At 47.9% G+C, this 20,763-nt stretch overlaps 1 protein-coding gene across 1 annotated transcript in view; it reads right to left on the reverse strand.

Annotated features, from left to right (window-relative positions):
• The window catches only part of PLXNA4 (plexin A4), an 810,841-nt gene extending 810,383 nt beyond the window's left edge, over window positions 1–458 (reverse strand). Inside the window, exon 1 of the mRNA XM_040413397.1 lies at window positions 53–458. The gene's annotated coding sequence lies outside the window, so the exon portion shown is untranslated. The remainder of the gene's footprint in view (window positions 1–52) is intronic.
• Between the last annotated feature and the right edge of the window lie 20,305 nt (window positions 459–20,763).

The following is a 20,763-nucleotide window of genomic DNA, read 5'->3' on the forward strand; positions in this document are numbered from 1 at the left end:
CCTGGCATGCCGTGTGGCTAAATATACACACCTCCCTCTCCCCGGGACTTACCTGGGAGATGTGCTCTCAGTGCAGCCGCATTGACACTGCAGATGGTCCCTTCCCCAACATCACAATCCACTAATATTCCAAGGAAGCGGGCAGGTAGATCCTCTGCAGCAGCCTGGCGGTAGCGCACACACGGTGGATCCCTCAGGGTCCCGTCCTCTGTGCTGCTGGATCCGATCTCAGAGCATGTGCGGCGGCTGCTTCCAGCTCCAGCTCCCGCTGCCTCCTCTCTGCTCTCGGGGGGGATAGATCCAGCCAATAAGCACCAGCTGCCCAAATATACAGCGATCGTGTAATGTGATCACACAGGGATCGGGGATCCGGTGCCAGGCTTCCTGCTCCGGCTCACACAGCCACCTCCATACATCCCCTAGGCTTCCACGCACGGATGGCAAAGTTTGCAGGGTGAGTGCAGCTACATGGATGGATGTGTTCTGCTGCACCGAGACACTGGCAATGCTCAGAACTTCCAGCTGCTGGCTTGTGCTAGAGTCCTCCTCCTCCTTACTCACCAGTGACATCTAGGATCTGCAGTCTGATTGGGCTAATTGTACTTTTTTTTTTTGCCAGCATCTCAGGAAAGGAGACACATATGCTTTCCTTTCTTCTCTTTTCTGCAGAATTGGTTTGAAAATGCAATTCTATAAAACTGCATGGTTATTGCACTTCGCATCTTCAGACAAAACTGGCAAGGTGGGCGCCTACAGTGGCATCACCTGAGCAAAGGATGTCCATGAATGAATAGAAAGGCTGGCGAGATGATGGCATGGGGGGCACTAATAACTGCAGCATCCCAAAACAATAGTCTTTAATGGCTTTTGTACTCCATACCCTGCAGCAGCAGCAGCAGCACATCAGTAACATTCCCCAGCCCTGTAGACGTACTGGAAGATAGGACAGTAAAGTAAAGAGCCTATGTGTGTATTATCATTATAAGACATTGTAATTACACGGTGCTGGTTGACTTATTATGTTGTAAAGCCCCCCCTACCCCCATAAAGAGTTGATCTATAAGTAACCTTTGTAAATGAAGGCATGTTCTATAGGTAAACGATCTGTTAGATATAACTCCACCCTCTAAACAGCTTCCAGAATCTGATCTGGAACCTACATGAGGGCCCTCACTCCAGGACAGCTTATCCAGGATCTGATCTGGGACCCACATGAGGGCCCTCACTCCAGGACAGCTTATCCAGGATCTGATCTGGGGCCCACATGAGGGCCCTCACTCCAGGACAGCTTATCCAGGATCTGATCTGGGGCCCACATGAGGGCCCTCACTCCAGGACCTCTAAAACTGCTCTTTGGTCAATATGGTTCTCAAAGGAATTGGAAGATGCCACATAAGTTCATCATCAACTCTTCATCATACTGGTTCTCCTAATCAGCTCCTTAGGGAATTTTGCAGTGAGCTCTCCCCAAAAAATGTCTGCTTCACCTACAAATGTCCATATTTCAATAATGACTTTCCCTTTTCCAGGTCCAAAATGAAATACTATGTTACTGGTTGAGAAATCAGAAGTTCCAAAACTGCTAGAAAGATTATGCTCAGGGGCGGATTGGCCATAGACCTTACAAGGAAATTTCCCAGTGGGCCGCTGCCCAAGCCACCATCACTGCCGCTGGCCAGGTACATAATAAGGCCTCATGCACACGACCGTTTTTTTTTTTTTGCGGTTTCGCAAAAACGGGTTCCGTAGTTCCGTGATCCGTGTCCGTTTTTTCTTCCGTGGGTCTTCCTTGATTTTTGGAGGATCCACGGACATGAAGGAAAGTAAAAAAAAAGTCGTTTTGGTGTCCGCCTGGCCGTGCGGAGCCAAACGGATCCGTCCTGACTTACAATGCAAGTCAATGGGGACGGATCCGTTTGACGTTGACACAATATGGTGCAATTGCAAACTGATCCGTCCCCCATTGACTTTCAATGTAAAGTCAGGAGTCCCTATTATACCATCGGATCAGAGTTTTCTCCAATCCGATGGTATATTTTAACTTGAAGCGTCCCCATCACCATGGGAACGCCTCTATGTTAAAATATACCATCGGATTTGAGTTATATCGTGAAAACTCAGAACCGACAGTATATTCTAACACAGAGGCGTTCCCATAGTGATGGGGACGCTTCAAGTTAGATTATACTAAGAACTGTGTACATGACTGCCCCTTGCTGCCTGGCAGCACCCGATCTCTTACAGGGGGCTGTGATCCGCACAATTAACCCCTCAGGTGCCGCACCTGAGGGGTTAATTGTGCGTATCATAGCTCCCTGATCTCTTGATCAGGTGCTGCCATGGTTACTTAGCAATTCTAGAAGCATTATACCTACCTTCGCTGTCTGTGGCTGGCCGGGCGCTCCTCCTACTGGTAAGTGAAAGGTCTGTGCGGTGCATTGCTTATAGCACAGACCTGTCACTTACCAGTAGGAGGAGCGCCCGGCCGGTCACAGACAGCGCAGGTAATTATAATGCTTCTAAAATTGCTAAGTAACCATGGCAGCCAGGACTGCAGTAGCGTCCTGGTTGCCATGGTTACCGATCGGAGTCCCAGCGATTAAACTGGGACTCCGATCTGAACTCTCCGCTGCCACCAATGATGGGGGGGGAGGCCGCACTGGCCACCAATGAATTTAATACAGGGAGGGAGGGGGGCCGCACTGGCCACCAATGAATATAATACAGGGGAGGGAGGGGGGGGGGCCGCACTGGCCACTAATGAATGTAATACAGGGGAGGGAGGGAGGGTGGGCCGCACTGGCCACCAATGAATTTAATACAGGGGAGAGAGGGAGGGGGGGCCGCACTGGCCACCAATGAATTTAAAACTGGGGAGGGAGGGGGGTCTGCCCCCTCCTGCCTGGCAGCACCCGATCTCTTACAGGAGGCTATGATACACACAATTAACCCCTCAGGTGTGGCACCTGAGGGGTTAATTGTGCGGATCACAGCCCCCTGTAAGAGATCGGGTGCTGCCAGGCAGCAGGGGGCAGTCATGTATAAAGTTCTTAGTATATTCTAACTTGAAGCGTCCCCATCACTATGGGAACGCCTCTTTGTTAGAATATACTGTCGGATCTGAGTTTTCACAAAGTGAAAACTCAGATCTGAAAAGCTTTTATGCAGACGGATCTGCGGATCCGTCTGTGTAAAAGTAGCCTACGGACACGGATCATGGACGCGGATGACAATCTTGTGTGCATCCGTGTTTTTTCACGGACCCATTGACTTGAATGGGTCCGTGAACTGTTGTCCATCAAAAAAATAGGACAGGTCATATTTTTTTGACGGACAGGAAACACGGATCACGGACGCGGATGAACAACGGTGCATTTCCCGAGTTTTCAACGGACCCATTGAAAATCACGGAAAACGGAACAACGGACACGGATGCACACAACGGTCGTGTGCATGAGGCCTAAGCTAGCAGTGGTAATTAATGAATCAGGTACTCATGTACCCGGCGAGCGACCACACATACCCTTCTGAATTCAGCTATGTCCCACATCTCACCTCTTAAGCCCCCTTTTCCATATATTAATCAGAGACAACCGGAAGAGGAGGAGAAAAAATGGCCAGTATTGATGGCCAACTCAGAGGGACAGCTTTTGGGGCAATATATTGTGCGGTACTGTGGTATGTGGCATATTGCTCTATGATATTGCTGACCCCCCCCCCCCCCTACTTTTGTTGCCCCGCCCCCTGTCAATTTAGACCCTCTTACAATATGGGGACACTTTTAGGTATTTTTTCCAGGGCCACTTTAGGTTCCCAATCCGCCCCTGATTATGCTGGTGCTACTTTTTACTCATTTGTTTGATTTTGACATCTTTATCTACTTTTAGGACTTTACTGATGCTACTAAGACAGTATCAGGAGTATGAGGGACATTTATCAGGACTGGCATTCCCATACACTAGTCTTGATCTTACTGTGCTGGAGTGAGATTCACCTAATTTATCAAGAGGCAGATTTCCGTCACTCCGTGCACCTGAACCGCTAACTAGGGGGTAAATCCGGCAGGCAGTGCAAAGCCCCTCCCATCACGCTAGGCCCCATCCCTTTTCTTGCCACTTTACAAAAGTGCAGAGAACCTCTAAGAGTAGCAAATTATGGTGCAAATATGGCATGTGCCATAATTTTTAACTTTTTTACACCACTATTGCGGCGTAAAACTTTTTATAAATGCCATCATATGACTTTATGGGTTGTTACAAGTTGCATGTTATCATGTATTTTCTCTGTACAGGTTGCTGACATTTGCCATAGTAGTTCCCAAAGTGTACATCTTATGTACTTGCATTTTACTTTCTTTTTTTCACATGGCAGATTCATAGGGGAAAAGCAGCTAAAAAGAACCTGTCAGCTGTACAATTCTGCCATACTGAGGGCATCATAGTGTGGTGCCAGACACACTGATTTAGGCGGTCTGTCACTTCTGGGCTGGCAGTTAGTACTTTTTGACCACTGACATGCTAAACACCACAGCACGTGCCAGCACTGCGAGGAGATGGGTCCAATAAGGCTCGCTGTCCCTGCCCTCCGCCCTGACAGTTTTTTTCCCCCCATGCCCTAACATGGCCGCCCATTTTAATGATCAAGGCTGATAACATTCTCTGCAGATTTCCAGTAGACAACAGATATTTTGAATGCCCAACTTAGTAATGTGATGGCAACCCCTGTAAAAATGTTTTCGACACAAAATATAAAAATGGGCATATACAAAACCAGGAGTTAGATGCATACTGTTGCACTGCTCAGCTCACCTGCTCTGATTCTTTCGAGTTCCTGTGGCTTGGACCCAGGGCCGGCTCCAGGTTCATGTGGGCCCTTGGGTGATAAATCCCAGTGGGCCCCCTTGAGGCATTTTTTAAATTTATATGTCTCCCTGTGGCTCCCACACGGTATAATGACCCCCAATGGCCCCTATACAATATAAATGACAGCAGTGTCATTGATGGAAGTGCTCATAGCAGTTCAGTGGGGACCCCCAGGAGCAGTGGGCCCTGGCACTTGCCCGGGTATGCCGGGTGCTAATGCTGGCCCTGCTTGGACCCCACAGTCTCTCTCTTCTCCTATCTGGGGGTCCCCACTGCTAGACTAGCTCTGTCCCTCCATGCAGGCCATCGACTGCTTCTTGACGGCTAGAACTCTCTGCTCATAAGGCACATGTGTTTGGGTTCCCGCCAGCTCAATAAGGTCCAACACACCTGCACCCTTTTGTTCTCCAGTCAGTGGTCAGCTACCATGAGGTACTTAAGGCACCTTCCCCTATAGGAAGGTACCTGAGCAATAGGTTTTAGTTCGCTAATCACCTGCTAAGGTATGCTGTTCTATGTTCATCTGACCATGTATCAACTTCTGACTGTTTCCTGAATATGAGTTTTCGCTGCCTGACCTGATCTCTGCCAGATCTCCATTTTAACCCTGAGCTGCCTGGCCTGTCCTTGAACTTTTTATCAGATCACACAAACTCTGCTAGCTCTGACCTCTTCCTAAGTCTCTAAGTGTGGTTTTTGCCTGATTCCTTAGTGCTCTGCATCAGTGTCTCTTGACCCCCGTGGGTCAGCAGTCACTTTAATAGACTACTTCAAGAGGTAGTTGCCTGGTGGTTTCCCTACAGTGAAGTCCAGATCCCTGTACAGGGATTAAAGGGTGAAAACCAGGAAGCCACTTAAATAATGAACTTAGGAGTAGTGATGGACGAACATCAGCCGGGACGATTCGCGAACACGATCGGGCGGACACGATCAAGTTCGCGACGGGCCCCATTTACTTTAATGGCAGGCGAACCTGAAAAACCTTCAGGTCATTATTGCAGCCACCAAATACTTACAAGAAGTGCAGAAATCATCCCACAACATGGACAGTGACATACCAGAGGGGGAACATTGGCGAAAATTCCCACAATTTTTTTTAATTAGGGCAATTTTTAAGCGTCTTAAAGGGAAAATGTCAAAAATGTGGCCTACTGGAGCCTAGAAATTTTTTATTTTAAGCCCCAAACATTGGGCATTCACTGGACAGAAAACATCAAGTGATTATGTGGCTGGAGGTATAATAGACGGTCATTGAATACTAATTTTACTGCAGGCCAGTACAAATAAATGTCAAATACATATGTTTAGAAGAACTAAAAACATGGCTAACGAAATCCCCCTCTTGAATAAACCCCAAATGATAATAGGTGAAATTCGATAACACATGGTCATCACAGGTGTTGAATTCCTCCGAGGCCCCAACAATTAGGCATTCACCGTACAGAAAAGATCAAGTGAGTATGTGGCTGGAGGTATATTAGACGGTCATTGGATATCAATTTTACTGCAGGCCAGTGGACTACAGGCCCCAAAAATTATTAATTTACCGTACAGGCAAGAACAATTGATAATGTGGCTGGAGGTACATTAGGCGGTCACCGTATAACTATTTTACTGTTTGCCAGTTAGATTACATGTCCCAAAAATTATGCATTCACCGTACATAAAAGATCAATTGATTATGTGGCTGGAGGTATATTAGACGGTCAATGGATATCAATTTTACTGCAGGCCAGTGGACTACAGGCCCCAAATAATTATTAATTTACCGTACATAAAAGATCAAGTGATTATGTGGCTGGAGGTATATTAGACGGTCATTGGATATCAATTTTACTGCAGGCCAGTACAAATACATGTCAAATACATTTGTTTAAAAGAACAAAAAATATAAAATTGGATTAAAAACATGGCTAACAAAATCCCCCCTGTTGAAAAAAACCCAAATAATAATAGTGCGTACAGCGCGCACTATGACCTGACGCTGTACGCAGTCCGGTCACGTGACTGTACAGCGCGGGCTGCTGGAGACCAGCAGGGCAGGCACTCACATCAGGACACGGAGAGCAGCGGAGCAGGAGAGGTAAGTTTTAATTATTATTTTTTTTGTCTTATCTGAGGTCTGATTATATTGGGCAGACTAGATGGGCCAAATGGTTCTTATCTGCCGACACATTCTATGTTTCTATGTTTCTGATGGGGGCCCTGGGGTCTGTCACATCGATATGGGGGCCCTGAATGAGCATATGGGGGGGGCCTGACTCTGGGGTTCCTGAGCAAGTGTCATTTTGGGGGCCTAAATGAGAATATGGGGGGGCCTGAGTAACTGATATATGGGGGGGCCTGAATAAATAAACAACTGATATTGGGGGGGTTTCCTGAGCAACTGATATGGGGGGGTCCTGGGCAACTGACATATGGGGGGCCTAAATAAGCAACTGTTATGGAAAGATGGGTCCCCCTGAGCAACTGATATGGGTGGGGGTCCTGAGCAAGTGACATATGGGGGGCCTGAATGAGCAACTGATATGGGGGGGGTCTGAGCAACTGATATGGGGGCATGAATGGGCATCTGATATGGGGCTGGTCCTGAGCAACAGATATGGGGGCCTATCTGAGCAATTGATGTATGGGGGCTTGAATAAGCAACTGATATGGGAGGGGGGTCCTCCTGAGCAACAGATATGGGGGCCTATCTGAGCAAGTGACATATGGGGGGGGGGCCTGAGCAATTGACATATGGGGGGCCTGCCTATTTTATATACTCGCAGACATGGGGGGCACTATGGAGGGGGAGGAGCACTATGGGGGGCCCTATCATGTATGCTGGCACACATGGGAGCACTATGGAGGGGGGATATGGGGGCCCTATTTTATATACTGGCACACATGGGGGGCACTATGGAGAGTGAGGAGCACTATGGGGAACCTATCTTATATACTGGCACACATGGGGGCACTATAGAGGGGAGGAGCACTATGGAGAAGGGGGGAAAGGAGCATTATGATGGCATCTTCTGGGGCCCTATCTTATATACTAGCAGACATGGGGGCACTATAGAGGGGAGGAGCACTTTGAGGGCCCTATCTTATATACTAGCACACATTGGGGGCACTTTGGAGAAGGGGGGAGCACTATGGGGGCATCTACTGGGGACCCTATCTTATATACTGGCACACATGGGAGCACTATGGAGAAGGGGGGAGAGGAGCACTATTGGGGTCATTATATAGGGGAATTATACTGGCACACATTATGGAGGAATTTTATACTGGCACATTGTCAGGCACCATGGGGATAAGGGGGGGCGCGATATAGGAATATTTTATACTGGCGCAAATTATAGGGCACTATGGGGACCTTGTCTCAACTGGGGGCACTAAGAGGGTTTTTTGGGCACACAGTAGGGGGCATTGGCACGCATTATGAGGGTACTATGGGGACATTGGCTCTACAGGGGGCACTAAGAGGAGGTATTTTTTATACTGCCACACAACAGGGCATTTTTATTTTTACTGTAACACATTATAAAGAGAATTATTACTACCGGGGGCATTATGGTGGGCTTTATTACAGTTGAGGGACTATGAGGAACATGAATACTAGTATAAACACTATGGGAGCATTATTACTTCTGGGACACAGTGGGAAATTATTACTGTAGGGGCACTATTACTACTACGTGTTGTCTGGTAGATAATTATTTCTATTGGTGGGACATTGGAGAGCAGTATTACTGTGAGGGGCACCCTGGCACGGTATCAGCTTAGCACAATTATTTTTGGGGAACATTATGTTTACACTATTAGTGTCAGGGACACTGTTTCCTGGGCACAGTTATTTTTTAGGACACTGTGTGCCAATAATTAATGAAGAGGAACTATCTGTGTGTAACTTGTATAGGGAGCACAGAGGGCACAGTATTGGGGGTGGCAGGATGGGGTGTTCAGAAGGTGGGAGGATGATGGAAAAGTAGGAAACTAAGATGTCTGTCAAACTCTGCAGAGAGAAGAGATAGCTGAAAGAAATCATCATGGTGGTCTGGTCTGAAAGGAGAAGATGAGGAAAGAGAAGATCTAAGAAGACGTCACTGGATGTACAAGGTATGTGGACCTGTATTAGGCTACTTTAACATCTGCGTTAGTGATTCTGGCAGGCTGTTTCAGCAGAGAACAGCCTGCTGGAATTCACTGGATTCGGCACTGCTGGATGCAGACAGAATGCTCGCCGGCCCCATTGACTATAATGGGGTACGGCAGAGATCCGGCCACAATCTGGCAAAAATGCAGAGAATCAGCGGGAAACAAACCGCTGCATGCTGCGGTTTGTGTCCGGCCGATTCCTTGCATTTTCTGGCGGATCAGGTGGCCATAGCATTGTGCCGCAAGTGTGAAAGTAGCCTTAACCTGTATGTTTTGTATTGCTATAAGTAATGTTAGGACGGAATAGGTTAGGTTGCGAATTTGGCTTGGGGGGGGGCCCAGGCACATTCTTTGCACAGGGGCCCTCTTCTGTCTGTGTCCACCCCTGGTCACAGGTGTTGAATTCCTCCAAGATCCATGCCTCATTCATTTTTAAATATGTGAGGTAGTCCACACTGTCGTGAGCTAGGCAAGTGTGCTGCTGCGCTGAACGTCCTATCGGACAGGACACTCGACGAGGAACAAGCCAAAAGTTCCATGGCAAATTGTGCCAGCTCTGGCCACAGGTCAAGCGTGCACACCCAGTAGTCAAGGGGTTTCTCGCTTCTCAGAGCGTCCACATCAGCCGTTAACCCAATATAGTCAGACACCTGTCGGTCTAGTTCTTCCCTGAGGCTGGATCTGGAGGGCGGCTGTCGATGGGTTGGCTGCAAGAATGATCTCATATATGAAGTGACCAACACATCTTCAAACTGCCCTCTTCTTGCATGTGCTGTAGGATTAGCACTAGCAACTGTTTCTCTGTGGGTGGAAATTCCTCTGCCAGCGCCCGTAACAGCAGAATGCAGCATCTCTCGAAGCGAGGCCTGGAAATGTTTCTGACAGCTCTCTGCGATGCTGGTAACATGTCCGCCATTTTGTGTTTGTATTGGGGGTCTAAGTAGGTTGCTACCCAGTACTGGTCCTTGCCCTTTCTGCTTTTTATACGAGGGTCCCTCTTCAAACACTGGAGCATGAAGGCCCCCATTTGCACTAAATTGGAAGCGGTGGAGCGGCCTGGCTCCTGCTCATCGCCCACGATAATGTCGTCCTTGGTCTCCTCCCCCCATCCACGGACAACACCAGGGATCACAGAAAAGTTTAACGCCTGCTCTTCTTGCTCCTCCTCCTCCGCCCCTAGGCACCATCCTCCTCTGACTCCTCTTCAGACTCCTGCTGACTTGTCTCAGATGGAGAAGCCCCCCTGGGAATTCATCCAGCATTGCGACTTCCTCATCTTCCAGCTCCTGCTCCTCGACGGCTTGATCAATGACATGACACAATGCACGCTCTAGAAAGAAGGTGTAAGGTACGATGTCACTGATGGCGCCCTGGCTGCGACTGACCAGTTTGGTGATCTCACCAAATGGCCGCAGAAGTCTGCATGCGTTGCGCATGAGCAGCCACTGATGCGGTGAAAAAAAAACAAGCTCCCTAGAACATGTCCTGCTGCAGAGTTCGTACAGGTAGTCGTTAACGGAACATTTTTGCTGGAGCAGCCTAACAAGCATATACAAGGTGGAGTTCCAGCTCATCAGGCAGTCACAAATCAGACGTCTGACGGGCAAATGGTGTCACCGCTAAACATCAGCAAGGCGAGCCATGGCCATGTAAGATCTTCTAATATGGCGAGAGATTTTCCTGGCCTGCCGCAAGATGTCCAGGACCCCGGGGTATTTGGCAACGAATCGCTGCACAACTAAGTTCAGGACGTGTGCCATGCACGGCACGTGTGTCATTTTACGTGTTGTCGCACACCACTTTGCCAACTGTCAATTTGAGCGGGGTTAGCCACTGATCGGCCCATGTGTCACGACTGTGACTGATCCAGACAGGTCTGGGAGGAGAAGGTCGCAGCGACTTGCTACTCGCGATAGCTTGTGAGTTTGCTCCGTGGTTCAGGGTATGTCATCTGGGTTTTGCCTTGTGAACCTTTTTGTCCTGACTGGGAGTTTGTAGGCATCCTTCTCAGGTGAGTCCTGTCTGCCACTCCCAGCTACTATATTAGTTTCACTTTCACTTTCAGTCATTGCCAGATATAGTCCTTACTTCCAGTTCTATTCTGACCTTTGAAGGAGATCGTTTGATGGTGTTGCTGTGGAGCTCTTGTCCGGCGTGGACTGTCGTGATTGGGATCGCCTTCTCTGCTCGTGACTGGATAAGTCTATCTCTGATATAGTTTGTTTGTTGCTGTCTTCCCCTGCTGTTCTCCTAGACATGAGTGATGGTGACTAGTGCTCCCATCGGCATTTTCCCACTCTAGGCCTTTTTAGGGTGACTGAGGGTTTAGGCATCCTGCTCGCCGCACGGGTTCACACCCCGTCTAGGGTATCAGGGCAGATAGGTGCCAGCTTAGGGTTAGTCAGGGGTGGCCATACTATTCCCATCCGTAGATAAGGGTCCCCCTTCCCCTCCGTCTGGTGCGACACGACTGCTGCTGGGGTAGCGGTCGTGACAGTATATCTGGCCTCTTAAAAAAAAAAAAAAAAGTGACATTTCCTTTTTTTTTTTTTGCTTGCTGTTTTGCTTTGTATTTTTCTGTTCCACTATGGATCCGGTTACGGTTTTGGCGAAACAATTACAGGGATTATCCCTTGAAGTGGCAGGATTAAAAGCAACAGTGCTGCAGCAGCAGCAGCCATCCTTGGGTTCCACCGTTGCTACGGGAAACCAAGGTACTCCTGAGCCAAAAGTGGCTTTACCTGATAGGTTCTCAGGAGGGAGAGACCAATTTGTAACCTTCAGAGAAGCTTGCAAATTGTTCTTCAGGTTACGCCCTAGATCCTCCGGCGGTGAGGAACAACGGGTGGGTATTGTAATTTCTCTCCTGCAAGGAGATCCGCAGGCTTGGGCTTTCTCCCTACCATCAGACTCTCTGGCCTTACGATCAGTGGAGGAGTTTTTTGAAGCCCTGGGTCTCGTATATGATGACCCGGACAGGGTCTCACTGGCTAAGTCTAAGCTACGTAGACTTCGGCAAGAGAACCGGTCTGCTGAACTATATTGTTCCGAATTCCGTAGGTGGGCTACTGATACGTTATGGAACGACTCGGCCCTTAGGAGTCAGTTCTGCCAGGGGTTGTCTGAAAAATTAAAAGACGCGCTGGCGGTATACGAGGTCCCTGGGTCTCTGGAGGCTGCTATGTCTCTGTCCATAAGAATCGACAGACGACTCAGGGAGAGACTATTAAATTTTACGGAGGCCTCTATAGGGCAGGGATCGGTTTGTTATGATCCAGTCGAACCAATGCAAATAGGGGGCGCCACTAGACGGGTGAATCCTCCTAAGTTCCGCTGTAGGTCAGAGGTTTGTTTTCGTTGTGGGGGGAGGGGTCATTTTGTAAAGGTTTGTCCCTCAGAACCCAAGAGACCACAAACAAAGGAGCCGCCGGAAAACTAGAGTCCCCAGATTGTGCGGAGGATAACAGTCTGGGCGTATTCGTTTCCTCCATACGCATGTCTCAGTTTTTGTTGTCCGCTACCATTGAGGCGGGCAATAAGACTGAGATCTGTTCCGTCTTTTTGGACAGTGGGGCGGGGGTCAACTTGGTGGATTCACGGTTTGCTCAGGCTCTGGGTTTTACTCCAGAACCGATACGCAGAACTATTCCTGTTTTTGCCATCGACTCCTCCCCTCTTACTCAAAAAGAGTTAACTCAGATCATTCATAATATCCATCTGCAGGTAGGGGACCTCCATAAAGAGCATATCTCGTGTTATGTCCTGGACGGTCTTCCGGCTCCTATGGTATTGGGGCTTCCCTGGCTGGTGACTCACAATCCAGTGGTGGATTGGCAGGCCGGGGAGATTGTGGAGTGGAGTGAACATTGCAAGGACAACTGCTTGAGTAGTAGGTGCTCTACACTCTCTGTAACATCTTTACCTGCCTTTCTGTCAGATTTTATGGATGTGTTCTCTGAGAAGGGTTGTCAGGGGTTACCACCTCATCGTCCATATGATTGCCCGATTAATCTACTACCTGGGGCCAAACTACCTAAAACCCGGTTATACAATCTTTCCGGCCCGGAGAGGAAGGCTATGAAAGATTATATTTCGGAGAGTTTGGCTAAGGGACACATCAGACCCTCTTCTTCACCTGTGGCTGCAGGGTTCTTTTTCGTTAAAAAGAAAGATGGGGGCCTACGTCCTTACCTGGATTTCCGGGAATTAAACCGGATAACTATCCGAGATCCCTATCCTCTTCCTCTCATTCCCGACCTCTTTAATCAGGTTGCTGGTGCTAAATGGTTCTCCAAAATGGATCTCAGAGGAGCCTATAACCTGGTTCGCATCAAAGAGGGGGATGAGTGGAAGACGGCTTTTAATACTCCGGAAGGGCATTATGAAAATCTGGTCATGCCATTTGGTCTTACTAATGCGCCTGCGGTATTCCAACATTTTGTCAACGATATTTTTAGTCACCTTATCGGGAGATCTGTTGTGATATATCTTGATGACATCCTGGTCTATTCCCCGGATCTGGATACACATAAGATCCATGTGAGACAAGTGCTGCAGATATGAAGGGCCAACAAATTGTTTGCTAAGTTAGAAAAATGTGTGTTCGCCGTAAAAGAACTGCCATTTCTGGGGTATGTGTTGTCAGATTCAGGTTTCCGCATGGATCTAGAGAAAGTCCGGGCGATTATAGACTGGGATCTGCCTGAGAACCTGAAGGCATTACAACGCTTCCTGGGGTTTGCCAATTTTTATAGAAAGTTTATAAAAAACTATTCCTTGGTGGTCAAACCACTGACGGACATGACCCGAAAGGGATCCGATTTTTACAAATGGTCACATGCAGCCAAAACTGTCTTTGCATCTCTGAAGGAGAGATTCACCTCGGCCCCTATTCTCGTACAGCCAGATGTCTCGCTTCCTTTTATTGTAGAGGTTGACGCATCAGAGGTGGGGGTGGGAGCGGTACTATCTCAGGGCCCGTCCCCTGGTGAATGGCGTCCGTGTGCTTTCTTTTCGAAGAAATTGTCTACTGCAGAAAGGAACTATGATATTGGCAACAGGGAACTTTTGGCTATTAAGTTGGCTTTTGAGGAGTGGCGTCATTTTTTGGAGGGGGCGGTTCATCCTGTCACGGTGATTACTGATCACAAAAACTTATTATATCTGGAGTCTGCTAAACGTCTCACCCCTAGACAGGCTCGGTGGTCGTTATTTTTTACTACGTTTAATTTTGTAATAACCTATCGCCCGGGGGGAAAAAATACTAAGGCGGATGCATTGTCTCGAAGTTTTCCTGGAGGGGGTGATGTTGAGGTACCAGAGCCTATTTTGCAAAAGGGGGTGGTGGTCTCTGCATTACACTCAGGTTTAGAGGGGAGGGTGTTGGAAGCTCAGGGGGACGCCCCGGCCTCCTGCCCCTCGGGTAAACTGTTTGTGCCAGAAAATTTACGACTGGAGATACTAAAAGAACACCATAACTCCACACTGGCAGGACACCCAGGTAGTAGGGCAACCTCTGAGTTAGTGTCTCGTCGGTTCTGGTGGCCTAAATGGCGCCAGGAGGTGTTGAATTTTGTGTCTGCATGTGCTACCTGTGCTCGTTCTAAGGTAGATCATACTCGTCCGGCAGGGCGTCTTTTACCTCTGGCCATCCCCAACAGGCCTTGGACGCACCTGTCAATGGATTTCATTACGGATCTACCAGTATCAGCGGGGAAGACTGTTATTCTTGTAGTTGTTGACAGATTCAGTAAAACACACTGGCTCAGGTTTTTATTGACCACATCGTGAAGCTTCACGGGGTCCCTTCCGATATTGTTTCGGATCGTGGTACCCAATTCGTTTCTAAATTTTGGAAAGCTTTTTGTTCTCGTTTAGGGGTTCATCTGTCGTTTTCTTCATCTTTCCATCCACAGTCCAACGGTCAGGCTGAACGTACCAATCAAAACCTAGAGACATATTTGAGATGCTTTGTTTCCGAAAATCAGGAGGAATGGTCATCTTATTTACCGTTAGCCGAGTTTGCCATTAATAATCGTCGTCAAGAATCCACCGATAAGTCACCATTTTTTGGTGCGTATGGTTTCCATCCTCAGTTTTGTACGTTTAGTGAGGGGGGGCCGTCTGGGATTCCCGAGGAGGAACGATTTGCGTCTTCACTTTCTTCAGTGTGGCAGAGTGTGCAAGAAAGTTTGAAGAGAATTGGTGGTAGATACAAACGTGCGGCTGATAGGAAGCGCTCTGAAGGTCCGGACCTTGGGGTGAATGACTTGGTGTGGTTGTCTACCAGAAATATCAAGTTGAAGGTTCCCTCGTGGAAATTAGGTCCGAGATTTATTGGTCCTTATAGGGTAATTAAGATCATTAACCCGGTGGCTTTTCGTCTGGAGCTACCTCAGGCTCTAAGGATCCATAATGTCTTCCACAGATCTCTGCTTAAGAGATATGTAGAACCTCCTGAACCATTGCCACTACCGCCTCCACCGGTGGTTGTTGATGGCAGTCTTGAGTTTCAGGTAGAAAAGATTGTTGATTCTCGATATGTTCACCGCTCTCTTCAGTACCTGGTGCACTGGAAAGGTTATGGTTCCGAAGAGAGAATGTGGGTTCCAGCATCAGAGATAAAAGCGAACAGACTCATTCGGGCTTTTCATAGCTCCCATCCGGAGAGGCCTGGTCTTGAGGGTCCAGGGGCCCCTCGTAGAAAGGGGGGTACTGTCACGACTGTGACTGATCCAGACAGGTCTGGGAGGAGAAGGTCGGAGCGACTTGCTACTCGCGATAGCTTGTGAGTTTGCTCCGTGGTTCAGGGTATGTCATCTGGGTTTTGCCTTGTGAACCTTTTTGTCCTGACTGGGAGTTTGTAGGCATCCTTCTCAGGTGAGTCCTGTCTGCCACTCCCAGCTACTATATTAGTTTCACTTTCACTTTCAGTCATTGCCAGATATAGTCCTTACTTCCAGTTCTATTCTGACCTTTGAAGGAGATCGTTTGATGGTGTTGCTGTGGAGCTCTTGTCCGGCGTGGACTGTCGTGATTGGGATCGCCTTCTCTGCTCGTGACTGGATAAGTCTATCTCTGATATAGTTTGTTTGTTGCTGTCTTCCCCTGCTGTTCTCCTAGACATGAGTGATGGTGACTAGTGCTCCCATCGGCATTTTCCCACTCTAGGCCTTTTTAGGGTGACTGAGGGTTTAGGCATCCTGCTCGCCGCACGGGTTCACACCCCGTCTAGGGTATCAGGGCAGATAGGTGCCAGCTTAGGGTTAGTCAGGGGTGGCCATACTATTCCCATCCGTAGATAAGGGTCCCCCTTCCCCTCCGTCTGGTGCGACACGACTGCTGCTGGGGTAGCGGTCGTGACACCCTGGCCGCAGAGCTGAAAGCAGTGCAGGACCGGTGTGTCTCATGGCTTCCAGGCACAACAGCCGCAGCACAGCATGGCAACATCTCACTTCGCAAATCGAATAGGTTCTGGGGAGCTGGGGGGGTGCAGCGGAAGAGGCGGTAGCAGTGGAAAAAGAGGAGTCAGCCGAGGAGGAGACGGAGGATGGAGTAGGAGGAGGAGAAGAAGAGGCAGGCCTGCATGCAATCCGTGGTGGTAACACCAATCCACACGGGTGCCACGGGTTGCATGTTGACAGCCGTCAGAAGGTTTATCCAGTGGGCAGTGAAATTTATGTACCTTCTCTGCCCGTGTTTGCTATACCACGTGTCTGTGGTCAGATGTATCTTGGCACCGACACTGTGTGCCAAAGATACATTCACTTGCAGCTGAAAATGGCCATATTGCTCTGGGATACCCTTCTTGGAGAAATATTTCCTTCCAGGGACCTTCCATTGCGGTGTGCTAATGGCCACAAATTTTCTAAAGGCCTTTTTACGTTTGAACATTTAGGCCACGAAAGCCTGCCTTTTGCCAAATGAACGCGACGACAGCACGGTGGAAGGTGGAGTGGAGCACAAATGGAAGGAGAGAGGAGAAGGAGAATAGGCAGGAAGTGGAGTGCAGGGAGTGTGGCTTTGTGGGTTCTGATGGTGTTGCTCCCACTGGGCTTGGTCATGGGAGGCCAGGTGCCTTCTCAAGGCAGTCATCCCTAGATGAGTTTTGGCCTTAACGTGACTTATGCATTGACAGCACAGTCTGCAGATGGCAACACTATTGTCAGCAGCTGACACGTTAAAAAAAAGTTCACATTGCGGAGCCATGTGCCGGCGTCCTGGGAGCACCAGATGTGACCATGCATGGTGGATGGCTCGCTCCAGATACATTTGCAGTTTGCTTTTTGCCTCCTGTGCACTGCAAGTTCTACATGCTTCTCCGCCCTATCTGCTGCTCCATCTCTCCCTCTGAACTCCCCTCCTCTTCTTCTCTTGTGAGCACCCACATGACGTCCATCGACACGTCATCATCGTCACCTTCACCACCACTGACATTAGAGATCTCAGAGTAGGCAGCAACAGCGGGGACCACCCTCCTTGGGCTGATCTGGGTACTGTCGTCAGACTGCTGGCTGGCGGCCGTTGCTACCTCCTCTTCCTGATCCGATGCCAAGAATGGCTGCGCATCGGTAAGGTCTGGGAATGGATGGGACAATAATTCCTCTAACTCGAGTTGAACGGCTATGGTGGTGTCTTTGGGGGTGCACACAGCAGAGAGTGAGTGCTGATACAGAGGATGAGGAGGGTGCAGAAGCGGAAGGCTGAGTGAGCCACTCAACGAACTCTGGTGCGTCCTTTGACTTAATCGCACGCACCTTCTCCAACTTCACACTTAGACTCTCGCCTGGTGCAGCTGCCTGACCCCTACCACCCCTGCGGAATGGCCTGCCTCTTCCTCTGCCTGTCATTTTCAAAATGACAATGTGACAAAGTCCCTATAGAAGAGCAGTATTTGTGGAAGCAGGTATATAGAACCCCTTAATGAGTATTTTGGGGCAACAGGTATGTAGCTGCGGTATCTCAGCAGAACCGCACACAAATGCTGCACAATACAAATGCATGATATAGAAAGTATATTATAGGTATATCACACCCCTGCCTCAATCAGTTTTTTGGGGGGGCAACTGGTATATCACACCAGTTACAATTAGTTGTTCCAATAGCGTTTGTCCCTCTGTATAGCTACGGTAACTCAGCAGAACTGCACACAAATGCTGCACAAAACAAATGCGCTATGTATAAATTATATTATAGGTATATCACACCCCTACCTCAATCAGTTTTTTTGGGGGGCAACTGGTATATCACACCAGTTGCAATTATTTGTTCAAATAGCGTTTGTCCCTCTGTATAGCTACGGTAACTCAGCAGAACCGCACACAAATGCTGCACAAAACAAATCCACTATATAGAAAGTATATAATACGTATATCACACCCCTACCTCAATCAGTTTTTTTGGGGGGCAACTGGTATATCACACCAGTTGCAATTAGTTGTTCCAATAGCGTTTGTCCCTCTGCATGGCTGTGGCATCTTAGCAGAACCGCACACAAATGCCGCACAATACAAATGCACTATATAGAAAGTATATTATAGGTATATCACACCCCTGCCTCAATCAGTTTTTTGGGGGGACAACTGGTATATCACAACAGTTGCAATTAGTTGTTCCAATAGCGTTTGTCCCTCTGTATAGCTGCGGTATCTCAGCAGAACAGCACACAAATGCTGCACAATAAAAATGCGCTATATATAAATTATATTATAGATATATCACACATAAAACATTCCGAAGCCATTTTGGCTGGTGAAGCTGCGGAGCTGCCCCTACCTGTCGTGCAGTGCAGCGAGCGATGCCCCGGGGAGGAGCAGCAAGGGACGGGAAGATCTCGGACCTGGGACTTACAGGACCTGTGAGTCACATGACTGCAGCAACTAACCAGCTGATTAGATCACCTGACCTCTCGACTGGATCATCTGATCTCCACAGTTACTTCACACGCCTATTAAGCAAACAGCGCTGAATGCTCCCACCACGTGGAACCAGCGTCCTGGGTAAAATTGTCCTCACTCTCCGCTCTCTGGAACCAGTGCCCGAATACACACGTAAGTGGGCTTTTATGCCATTGCACTGAACGGACACTGCAGCATCAACAAAGTGGTAAGAGCCTCAGTGAGGCAACCCTGAATCGCTGAATCATTTGCACTTATTTTATACTGTGCGCTTACCCACATTGGACTGTGACTTGACTTATTTGGTGGTGATCATCATTGGTAGCTACTATATTGCTGCACACTCAATATTGAGACTTCCTCTACACAGATATTGCTGTGTTTCCATTCTTGAGACATTTTATACTGCATTTCGATTATCTGATGAGTGAAATGGGCCTTTGATTTATTTATTCCCCATCTGGAGACACCTATTCTATTATACATTTCCCTGATCAGCGGATTTATTTGATTTTATAGTTTTTTGGATTTTATTATGTATTCGATATATGCACTTATTATGTATTGAGTATATGTTTTTATTCATATGTATTGGATATATGCACTTATTATGTATTGAGTATATGTTTTTATTCATATTCACATTTTATCTTGATCCTTTTATGGTCTACAAATATTGCATTGGAATAAATTACTGTCGCAGTTCTACTCCAGAAGGTGGTGTGCCTGCTCTTTTGACTTGATTTTCACCCTCACTTTATACTGGGTGGGTGACCCAGTGAGCAGTGAACCCACCGTTATCCATCTATCCAAGTGTTGAGGCTCCCATCTGTTTAGTTCTGTTTTTTTTTTTTCATGTTTATTTCATATCACACCCCTGCCTCAATCAGTTTTTTTGGGGGGCAACTGGTAAATCACACCAGTTGCAATTAGTTGTTCCAATAGCGTTTGTCCCTCTGTATAGCTGTGGTATCTCAGCAAAACCGCACACAAATGCTGCACAATACAAATGCACTATATGGAAAGTATATTATAGGTATATCACACGCCTGCCTCAATCAGTTTTTTTGGAGGGCAACTGGTACATCACACCAGTTGCAATTAGCTGTTTCAATAGCGTTTGTCCCTCTGTATAGCTGCGGTATCTCAGCAGAACCGCACACAACTGCTGTACAATACAAATGCACTATAATATACTTTCTATGTTAGAAAGTATATTATAAGTATATCACACCCCTTAGTTTGTCACACCTATCGATAGCACACCTATACCAGTCCTTCAAAGGACTTTTGTGGCCCTATTAGCTAGCGTTTGCTGTCCCTAACAGTCTGTCTCCTCTCCACACAGCAACCTCTCCCTACACTGGCAAAAGACTGAATGTAAAATGGCGGCCAGATCGGGTTTATTTATAGGGTAGGGGGTGTGTTCATGTGCTGAAACATCTCAATTGGCTTTCCTGTCCCACCTGATGGATGTGTCATGGGTCAAAGTACGGCACAATGCAAAAGAATATGGCGGGCGCGAATATCGCCATATGTTCGCATGTTCGGCGAACTGTGAACGAGCAAAGTTCACCGCGAAACTACCGCCGGGCGAACCACAAGGCCGTCTCTACTTAGGAGTAGCCCCAAGCAAAATCTGTTCAAGTGACACATAGGATCCCTATCTGCTTTGTGACAGCCCCCCCCCCCCCCACAAAAACAGATAACTGGCTCCCACTATATAAATCCGTGTGTGGTTCAAAACAAATAGCCCATACCAATAAATACTAGATACCAACACACCAAATGACCAACTCTGAAATAATCACAAGACTTTATTAGTACATATTAAATCATCTTAATATTAATTACAACAGCAG

This window comes from Bufo bufo, chromosome 1, assembly GCF_905171765.1.
Source record: "Bufo bufo chromosome 1, aBufBuf1.1, whole genome shotgun sequence".
Classification (NCBI taxonomy): domain Eukaryota; kingdom Metazoa; phylum Chordata; class Amphibia; order Anura; family Bufonidae; genus Bufo; species Bufo bufo.